This window comes from Triticum urartu, chromosome 2A (assembly GCF_056163025.1).
Source record: "Triticum urartu cultivar PI428250 chromosome 2A, HENAU_Tu73, whole genome shotgun sequence".
Taxonomy (NCBI): domain Eukaryota; kingdom Viridiplantae; phylum Streptophyta; class Magnoliopsida; order Poales; family Poaceae; genus Triticum; species Triticum urartu.
This window is the reverse complement of record NC_141874.1, coordinates 752,420,262-752,431,105: the sequence shown is the minus strand read 5'-3', so window position 1 is coordinate 752,431,105 and position 10,844 is coordinate 752,420,262. Positions and strand designations below refer to the sequence as shown.

Below are 10,844 nucleotides of genomic sequence, written 5' to 3'. Positions count from 1 at the left end.
GGACAGGTCAGGACACGACCCCAAATCCCTACCCAAAGGGACAAAATCAGAATAAAACGGACGTCCGTTTGGGGTCGTGCGGTGGAGTTAGCCTTAGCCTACTCAAACAGCAAAAGGTTTATTCAATCACAGCGTTTCAGGGAAAACAAATGTTGTGTTATCATGTTGGTTCGCTTCTCGCCTTTTCTATTCCTGCATATTTCTATATATTCTACGGTTTCTGTAGATTTAAAATGGAAAAGTCCGGACGGCTCTTCCATCTTGTCGCGCGAAGCTATCGGCACCAGCTCGTCACGCCAAGCCGCGTTGATGACTTCACTGCGTTTACTAGTTTGTCACCGCCGGCCATTTTTCTGAAAACAACCTGCGCGTCCTGTCGAAAAGAAAAAGTCATGCGCTTTTCTTCTTCCGATTTGCGTTTTTTCCTTGCTGTCTGTGTGTGTGTGTGTTTTTTTTTGATAGGGGTGTTACTCATCTTTATTCAAGCTCTATCAAATGTTCAATACAAACAAACTCTGGAGGACTCATAAGCCACAAGTAGCGCCCGAAATTAAGAGTACAGATGTTCTAGCCAAAGTATGAGACTCCTAGTTCTTCTCTCTTTTCTCAAGATCGAAGAGACAGATTTCAAAATCTTTCATCTTTTCCTTGATATCGTCATAATTCTGGAGCTTTCATCCAAGTATAGTCCCTTCAGATGGTGCACTGTGGCCACACAGTCGGTTACCACCTGAACCTTCATCAGATTAAGATCTGAAGCGAGAGCTAAAGCTTCAAGGATCTTCGATGTCACTTGGTCCTCTACGACGACCGCCGATGCGCCTTGGTAAACACCTTTCTCGTCCCTGCAAACTACTGCATAGGCTCCCTTTTCATGATTTTTGAAACAGCTGCGTCCACCATATATTTAGCACACATCAACATTTTGCCATGTTGCAGTTTATCAGTGCATGGCTCCTATAATCTCATCCTTGATGATTGGATTCAGTGACGGTGGCGCTTGAGCGTCGTTCCCCTTCATGAAGGCGTTGCTGTTGAAGAATTTTCTCGCTGTCCTTGTGGCGTCAAGGGATGGTTGGTGTAGATATGGTCGTTGTCATAGTTTGTCCATCGCTGTTTTGATTGCTTCGGTTTTTCTTTTTTCTCGTGCGGGCATAGCTTAGGTCTTATATGACTTTGCTATTTGCTGGCATGATTATTTGAGTGTGTGCGTCAGTGTTGGCTGTGTGCATCTTAGTTATGCAGAGACTAGGTGTGTACTCATTATGTTTGTATCCTTTTGATGCTTTATTTTGAGCCAATAAAATTCACCCTTTGTCGAAAAAATCAGTGCATGGCTTCGGTCATCAACCACACTGTTACAGATTGGACACGCATCAACATCGGCCATGTTCTTATGGTGACATACATATTCAGTTGGGGCCGAGTTGCGAGCCAAACGCCACGCACAGAGATTAGTTTGATCTGAAACTTGAACTTTCCATAACTTCTTCCACTGACCTTGAGCTGCCACAATGTTGGACGCTTCTGCTCGCCCCTCCAGCCAGTTTTCCCGCCTCCTCTTTGTGTCCACTCGGAGACGATATGCCGCCTCCTCTTTGATGAGTGCATGCGACGGCTGTTCTCTAGTTTCGGTGCGATGGGCCTTCGACTTAATTGGGAAGCATCCACCACGTTCGTGTACACTCTCCTCCATCAATGACAGAATGGGCCAGCAACGAGAGCTCTTAGTTTGTTAGTTATAACAGGTGGGCCGTGCCCGGTCGACCAGCGACTATTGAGCATGGACTGTTGACCATTGATTTAATTTTATTTGAAAAAACTCATGAAATTTGAGAAGCTTAACAAACTTTATAAATAGTTCATGAAATTATGGGGGAAAAGTTCACAAATTTAAGAAAGATTCACGAATTTAGCAAAAGCTCTAGACATGGAAGTTCGCAAAAAATAAAATAAATTTATGAATTTGGAAAATAAAACATATTTTTAAAATTTGAGAAATAGTAAATAGGCTGAAAAAAAGTTCACAGAAGATTGAAAAATATTTGGATATTTGAAAAGGTCGTGAAATTGTGAAAAAATCAAGAATTTGATAAACACAAAAATGGGAAAATAAATAAAAATAATAAAACAGACAAACACGAAAAATGAAACGAACATAGAAACAAAATGAGAAAAACGATGAAGACCTACATGGACCGGCCCATTTAGGTACACATTACTATAGAGGCGTGTGCGTCGGTTTGCAAATGCACCATAATGGCGTATATGGGCTAAATAGCAGTTAGGTGCACAATTTAACTGAAGTTGACATGGTCAGCGGGATGGGCCAGCAGCAAACCGTACTGGAATTTACGTGATACAAAAAAATATTCCTTCTGTTCCATAATCTAAGACGTTTTTTGACACTAGACTAGTGCCAAAAAACGTCCTACATTTTAGAACGGAGAGAGTAGCTTTGATTTGGCCCAGTAAACAAATGAGTCCTAGAATCCTAGTATAAAGCAATTTCTATATATCGCATAAAGCTCTTCTAGTAAACAAATGAGAACAAATGAGTCCCAGGTGCGTCCACATATCGCGTAAAGCTCTTCTAAAAAAATCACTTAAAACAGTTTCTATGGAGGCATGGCCTGCAGTGCCCTCCTAGTTAGGCCAAGCCCAAGGTGCGACATGAGATTCACGTCTGCCGTGACCATGACCTAGTGCATATATGCATTTTTTTTCTTTCTTTCAGTATTATTCTCATTCCTTGTTTTCATTTTTTGTCTATTTTTTATGAAAGTTTGAGAAAAAAATTGCGGAGAAAATATTCTTTTTTTACTTATTATTATTATTCTTATGGCATATGTTTATAAAATGGTGCAACCAACGTTTTTTAAATATCCAATGTGTGTTGAAAAATGTTCATTGTTTATATGCAAAATTCTCATCAGGCACTGAATGTATCCACCATCTATTTTAAAAAAATTATTGTATATTTAAAAAAATGTTTTAAAAATGTTTGACGTGTATTTATGAAAATATTTTTATCATTCAAAAAGTAGTCTGTAACATCTAGAAATGTTCATGCATATACAAACATATTCAGGAATGTTGTAAAAATATTTATGAAATGTAAAAGTTCATTTATGGAATTATATAAGAAATATCATGAAATTTAGAAGTGTCCACATGTTTAAAAATATGTTCATGACATTTTCTATAATGATTCCTGAGTTTTTTCAAGCATTTTTTCTAAAAAAAATTGGGCCAATCAAAATAGTATTCGCATCATTTTCGAAACGCTCATAAAATGTAAAATTTTGTCCACACAATTATTTTAAGTTGTTTGTCACATGTAAAAAAAGTTATACTAGAAACAAAATAATTTTAAAAAAATCATGTAACTGGAAAAGAAAAAACTAATATAGAAGAAAGAAAATGAAAACCCGAAAGAATACCCATAATAACGGTAGGGACAAATAAACAAATGAAAAAAGGAAAGAAAAAAACTTGAATGGAACCTTCCCAAAATAGGCCGAAAGGTTCCAAAACCGGCCTGAAGTTCTTAAAAGTGCTCGAAAACATGTGAACGCTACCACTATTGAGCCACGGCCCGCTTCCAAGTGGCAAGCGCTACATCCACCTCATAGTTGGCGAGATATAGCACTAGCGCTTAAATGCACATATAGCACAACCAACAGTCCACGTAAGAAATTGGGCTCAACACGAATGAAGTTCACAAATGCCAAGCTTTTGAAGATAGCTAGTCACATGAGAAGCTAGGGTTCAGAAGGCAGCCACCATGGACTTTGTCGGTTCCCCTCGCCTTTGTCCATCGTGCTGTGAGGCAAGGGGGGCCTTGGATCTTTCCGATTTTATTAAAAAGAACATTAGGGTGATTTCTAAGGTCTTCATCCGCAACGTTCTGGTGGAGGATGAGATGCCATAGAAAATAAAGCTATCATGGTTCTTCTCTTGTTGTGGCCTAGTCTTATCGGAAGACGCCATAAAGCCAGATAGTTTGTTTCTTTGCGGGTTCGGTGTATTCGACCATGTGGATTTTAGATTAATGTCCTCGCAAGTTCGTTCATATGGATATGTTGAGTCCGTGTTAGTGTTTTTTGGTGCCTTTGTTGGTGTAGTTGTTGCGACTTTGAAGCTCTTCTTTGACGTTCTTGTGAAGATATTGTGGGTTGACGACCTGTACCTCTAGAGGACCATCCCCGTCCAAAAAAAGTTCAACAATCATGGCTTCCATCCTTCTTTATGAGGGGTTCTGGACCTACGAAGGTATTCAATTTCATGCAGGTTTACAAGTGATAGTGTCACTGTTTCAGTTTGACTGCATTATCTTTACCAAGGCCTTAACAATATTTTGTGCAGCAAAAAATGATACCACAGGGAAGATGTGTCTGATAAATTTCATTGTAGTTCTTAGTTATGGGAATTACTTTGTAAGTTCCCAGGGTGCCCAGGGTGGCCGGGTGCTGGCTCCACCCTTGTGTAGATTGACAAGTTTTGGTGTCTAGGGAGGGAGCCGAGATAAAGGCGGCAACTTTTCCGTTGAATAAGTCCCCCCGACTTTGTCCTTGTGCCGGCAGTGTGTTGTTTGCCACCGACAAGAAGCGAGCGAAGCTGGATCTGCGCCGGTTGAATCTCTGTTCTGACCATGCGATATATTGGTTCCTCTGGAAGGAGAATATGGTTCTTCTTCCCACCCGATGACAGTAGGTGGTGGTTTCACTCTTCGCCAGTGAAGCCGTAGCCGATCCAAGATCCTGGCCGTTTGCATCCAAGGTGTGTTCATTGTTCTCATATCGTAGCCGACACGGATGCATGGCTCAAGCGGCTTGAGAATCCTCAAGGAGCATTTCCTTGGTGGAGTCTTCATAGCAGCGCTGATGATTCCTTGTTGCGACGATGTTCTTTATGGTGTAGGCTCGACCGCGGCAGCTTGTTGGGAGTAAGGGGTTGTGTTTTTTCTGTCTTGCAGATTCTATTTTTAACTCTAAATAAAGCAATTTTTTTTGTTCTTCAAAAGGGTGTTAGTGTAATTTTAAAAAGTGGTAGTTTCCTTGACTAAACAAAGTCCTAGTTTACATTCTCTTGCCACTCCACGTGATTGGTTGGGTCATCGACGTGCGGTTAGCCCGAACAGGAGTCGCAGGCTCACATGCATTGTTGTTGGATCAACTTTTGCCGGCCCCCTATTCTGTATGGATCTTCTAATTGACTAGCACTGGTCAGTTGTAAAACGTCTATCAATAGCATGATGCTTGGTTGTGCACACCATGCATGGAGTGACCTCTTTTTTTTTTTTTTTTTTTTTTGAGAATCATGTAGTGGCTTCTGATTGATTAATGGCGCTATATATTTGCATCGTTGCATGTGGTTTCGAATGGAGCCCGCCGATATAATGGCGTTAGGAATCCGGAGACGTCCGTCCTTATGAACATGCATGGCTTCCTTGTGTGTCTCTCTCTGAGTTGTCCTGAACTTGGACAACTCGACCATCTGCCAACAACCATGACCGGCCGGTGCCGCTTGTCTCTTGTAGCTAGCTACGAGTACCCAAATCGAACCAGTAATGAATCCCTTGTAGTTTTGGCACGAGCGACGGACGATTCGCACGCACAGGCACAGATATGTAGGAGGAGGGAGGAAGAGAAGCTTCCGATTCCGTGTGACCGCGCGCGTACGTCCCTCCGCCACACTTTGTGCGTCCTTGTGATCGATCTGGTCCTTGAATTCGGCGGACGTAGCGTATCATCGCCGTCGTCTTCCTATGATTGTTTCTGATTGATGATCGCCCCTCCCTTGTTGGCACATGCATGCATGCATGGATATGCAGAGATGGATAGGCTGTGAAGGATATATTGTTGCTCACCTACTGATATTCTCTGGCCGCGCGCCGTTAGTGCGTTTGATCGATCATATACACCCTGGTCCATCGATCTGCTATACTATACGCTGGCACGGTGATGTACGAATTGATGTTTCTGCGCGTTCATCTCTAGCCAGCAGGGCCGATATATCCTAAATCGTACTCCTGGGAAGATCGATCTGGATCAGAAATAGTCCGACACGAGGAATTAACTCGCAGGACAGATCTGGCAATATACATATCCTAGACGCGTGGTGGTACGTGACACTGACGATCGATATGTATGCATGCATGCATGTCGATCTTGGCCGTGGACCGTGGTGTCCTAGCTCCATCGTTCGGACCATGCTATGGCCATGCATGTGCTGTGCCGCGTTGCGTTGCGTACGCGCAGGATTCCCGCGTTTTTCTCAAGATGGAAAAAGGTGGGGCTGCATGCACACGGAACGAAGGTGGCGCGGACCGTACGTACGACGATCCTTCTTCCCTTTCTCCTCCACCTCTTATTCTTCTTGCACCTTAGCTTTCCGTTGGGATTGTGTTTGCTTCATCCCATTGATGTGGACACCCCACCCTCTGCGCGCCACCCACTTAGACTACCCACAATGAAAGTAACATATATGGTAACATCATATTTTTTAGGCAAAATAGATGATGTGGCATATAATTAATGAAGAAAAAAAGGCACGTGGTAACATAGCTAGTTACTGTAACATCACACATATAAAAAAAATGAATCTATAACCTAATAAATAAAGTGATGCATGACACAACACATATGTTACTAGTAACATAGTAGTAACATGCATATGTTACTATTATAAGTTACTCCTCGCTGTGACTAGTCTCAGAAAACTGATCCGCTCCCACACGCACAACAATGCTCCTACAATCTCTCTCAAAAAAAATGCTTCTACGAGAGCCAAGGGAAGGCCAGCGTTAATTTCCTTGTACCTTATAGTAATTTTCAAATCATGAATTTGGAAAATGTTATTGCAGTGTAATAAAATTGTTGATAGTTTTAAAAAACTATGGCACTGAAAATCTGTTGACATGTTTTAAAAGAAATGTTTATACAATGTAAGAAAAGGTTGGTGTCATTGAAAAAAACAATTGTTTTGGACCATTAAAAAATATACAATACATTTTAAAATGTTTATACAATGGAAAAAATGTCCGCACAGTTTGAAGAAAATGCTTTGTTTCATTCAAATACATGATTACACTTTATATGAACTTTTTTAACACGTACTCAAAAATATGTATTTTATGAAAATTTTAATTTATTTTAAAAATGTTAAATATGCATAAAAATAATGTTTCAGATGTATAGCAAAAATGTAAAATGCATAGGAAAAAAATTATAAATCAAGAGATATATTTTAAAAAAATTAATCATGTTAAAGATGTATAAAAATGCTCCTAATGTAACTAAAAATGTGCAATGTGTATGAAAATCTATACATGTGTTTGAAAAAAAAACTAAAGGAAAAAATCGAAGAAAATAAATGGAAACTGAAGAAAGGTAGGGAAAAAAAGGAAAATGAATAGGAAAATAAAGAAAAACAGAAGAAACCCAATGAAAATAATGATAAAACAATAAGAATACCACAGATAGAACAAACCTCATGTGGAAAGTATAGTACTGGGCCATCCTAGTACCACTGCACAGAGGCATCCAGAGCTACGTCTTGCAATAAGTGAGACATATCTCCCACGGTATGAGTGGGCGATTAAGCACAATGTAAATGCAATTATCGGCCACAAGTTCAGCTAAATGGGCCAACAACAAGAATAGTCAAACTGGAATTGACGAGATATAAATCCTTCTATGTGGCCCGGTAGGCCACTGAGTCGCTGGGGCCCTTATACGAACATGCAACCGTGCCAACCCATGTAAGAATTATGGTTCAACATAAACTAAGCTCTTCAAAAATTAAGCTAGTTAGTTCAAAAAACAAAAGTACACTAGTTTGTCGTGATGAACGAAGGTTTGGGTTCTATACCGAGAGAGGCGGCTAAGAGGTGTGAAGATTAGAGTTTTGGTTCTATGCCCCCTCAGTAGAGCATCGATCTAGGGCTGGGTGGTGTAAATGAGGGCGTTGGTGATGTGTGTGTGTTTTTTTTGGGGGGGGGGGGGGGGGTAAGGGGGAGCAGGGTCTTCTTCAGTTGAATATTAATTTTCTATCATGTGATGTGATGGTTCTTTTGCAAGGAGAATATTATTCTTCCTCCGCGATGATAGCGAGCGCCGATTTCCTGCTTCATCGACATAGTTGTTGCGGATCCAAGTACCTTGCCTTTTTTGTAGCTAACATTTCATTCATTGTTCTCATATCGAGGACAACCCAGCCAGTGGCGGAGCTAGCATTTGATAACAAGTTGGTACACCCCAATTTTTTTTGTTGATAAGCAATATGACATGTGAACATTCTAACTAATTAGCAATATCACATAGAAATGGATCAATATGGTCTTACAAACACACTAAAATTCTCAATTAAATCTCAGTTTTGCATAAAAAGCCTACATAGTACATACTACATGAGACCACTGACAGTACATACTACCTTGAGAAGTTGTTTGGTTTTCTCTTCGGCCACATCCGGCGGATTCTTCTTCCCTATCTTGAAAGCACTATGAAAAATAGAAGCAGTGTCCCTTGTCCTCTTTTTTTTGACAGCATCCCCTGTCTTCTTCATTCTTCAATATTCTGCAAAATAATTTCATTTCTACCAATCACAAGACACAATTTAACACAAAATGATGTGCAACGCTAATTGGTTCATGTACTGGTAAAACCCTAAATTAAAGAAGAAGCACTAAAGTAAAATTGGGGAATGAGGGCAGTTGGCAAGCTCCGAGCTGGATACCTCAAATCAGGGGCGACCACCGCTGTGCTGGAAGCTGGAAAGCTAGGATGCCGACTAGGCGGCACCACGGCAGCCGTTAACCTGCGGAGGCAGGACTACAGGAGGGAGGAGCGGTGAATGGAGGCGGCGATCGGCGATGGCGAGGCAGGGGTCAGGGCATGGCTGTGCGAGGGCGTTGGGACGAGGCGGCTCCACGGCTGGTTCTACTCGATGTGGACGAGGGCCTAGTTGCGTTCATCCCTGGGTCGATAGGTAAGTGTTATTGGGCCCAATTAGAATTCCATAAGTATATAGGCTCATTCAAGATTCATCCTGGCCATCCTGTAGCTCCGCCCCTGAACATAGGTGGTTCAAGCAGCTTCAAAACGTCGAGGTGGATTCACGCGGTGGAGTCCTCGTGGCAGAGCTGATTGTTTTTTACTGCAGTGACCTTCTTTCTTATGTGTGTGGTTCTCATCAATGACTGCCTGTCGATGGGAGGTTTTTTTTTTGAGAAGTCGATGGGAGGTGTTGCATTTCTTTCCTGTCATGCAAGGTCCTTTATTGCCTTCATTTAAAAAAAATCTTTCCTTCACCAAAAAAGTATTAGTTTGCATTCCCTTGCTATATTGTTTTTTATTTCGATCCACGTGATCGATCGGTTGGGCCATCATCATGCGATGAGACAGAACAGGAGTCATAGGCTTATCATTTGGGATTCTTTACGGATTAGTCCGTTGTAAAACGTCCAACATATGATGTTTTTTTAACCCCTAAAAAACATCATTTGTTTGAAGCTCCAACATATGATGCTTGCTTGTGCATCCCGTGTACATGTGTGGCTGCTGGCCTGCTCTGCTTGCGATATTGTGCATCTTTGCATGTGCTCTCTTCTCTGTCTCTCTCTGAGTAACATGGCTAGCTTCCTTCTCTGTCTCTCTCTCTGAGTTGTACTTAACTTGGACTACTCGATCATGTGCCAACACCCATGACCAGTCCCTCTAGCCACTTCTCGGTAGCTACTAGTAGGAGTACCCTAATTGAATCAAGCAAGGAGCTGGCGTTGCATATGTGCACCTTGTTTTGGCACGAGCGACGGACGACTCGCATGCAGAGAAGAGCAAGAGCAGGAGGAGGAGAAGCTTCCGATTCCGTGTGACCGCGTCTCTCCGCCCACACTTTGTGCGTCCTTCCAATGGATCGGGTCCTTGAATTCGGCGGACGGATGTACCTAAATATAGCTTATCATCGTGGTCGTCTTCGTATGATTGTTTTGGTTCATGATCGACCCTCCTCACATGCATGCATATGGAGAGATGAATAAGTAGAACCCGTGGGTCTAAAGGATATATTGTCGCTCCCCTTTCTCACATGATAATCCCGTGCAGCCCGGGTGCTTGGTTGATCATATGGAAATAAATTTGGTCGATCTGCTATTCTGGTGTATATATGCTGGCACGGTGATGTGAAAATTAATGTTGCCGTGCGTCCATATCTATCCTGGGACGATCGATCTAGAGTAGATTAGAAATAGTCCGACACGCGGAATTAACTCGTAGGACAGATCTGGCAATACATACGTGCCGTGGTGCGTGGTACTGACGATATGCACGCACGCCGATCTTGTAGCTCGATCGGACCATACCATGCATGTGCTGTGCCGCGTTGCGTACCCGCAGGATTCCCGCGTTTTTCTCAAGACGGAAAAGGGTGGGGGTGTAGCTGCAGCTGCATGCACATGCACGAACCAAGGTGACGCGGACCCGTGTTCGTACTACGATTCTTCTTCTCCTTCTCCTTCTCCTTCTGAATTCTGATTCTTTCACTTTAGCTTTCCGTTGGGATTGTGTTGGCTGCATCCCATCTGATGTAGACGCCCCACCCACCGCCCGCCACCCACTCAGAAACTGATCCGCTCCCACACGCACAACAATGCTGCTCCTACTACTACTACTAGGAGTGCCAAGGGAAGGCCAACGTTAATTTCCTAGTACCTTCACATAACGGTTTGTACCCACAACATTTTTTTTTCAATAAAGTTTTGTTTGTAACATAGCTGAGGAACTAAGCCGTCCCTTTATTTTATCACTCACTAAAAAGAAAAAAATGTTCACTTTTCTCTC

General features: G+C 42.1%; 1 long non-coding RNA gene across 1 annotated transcript; it reads right to left on the bottom strand.

The window, feature by feature from the left end:
* Positions 1-8,307: 8,307 nt before the first annotated feature.
* On the bottom strand, positions 8,308-10,122 carry LOC147987778 (uncharacterized). The gene is made up of 2 exons (XR_015615319.1): positions 8,743-10,122; positions 8,308-8,582 (listed from the first exon to the last, which is right to left on the bottom strand). It is a non-coding gene; the product is annotated as an uncharacterized LOC147987778 (long non-coding RNA).
* Between the last annotated feature and the right edge of the window lie 722 nt (positions 10,123-10,844).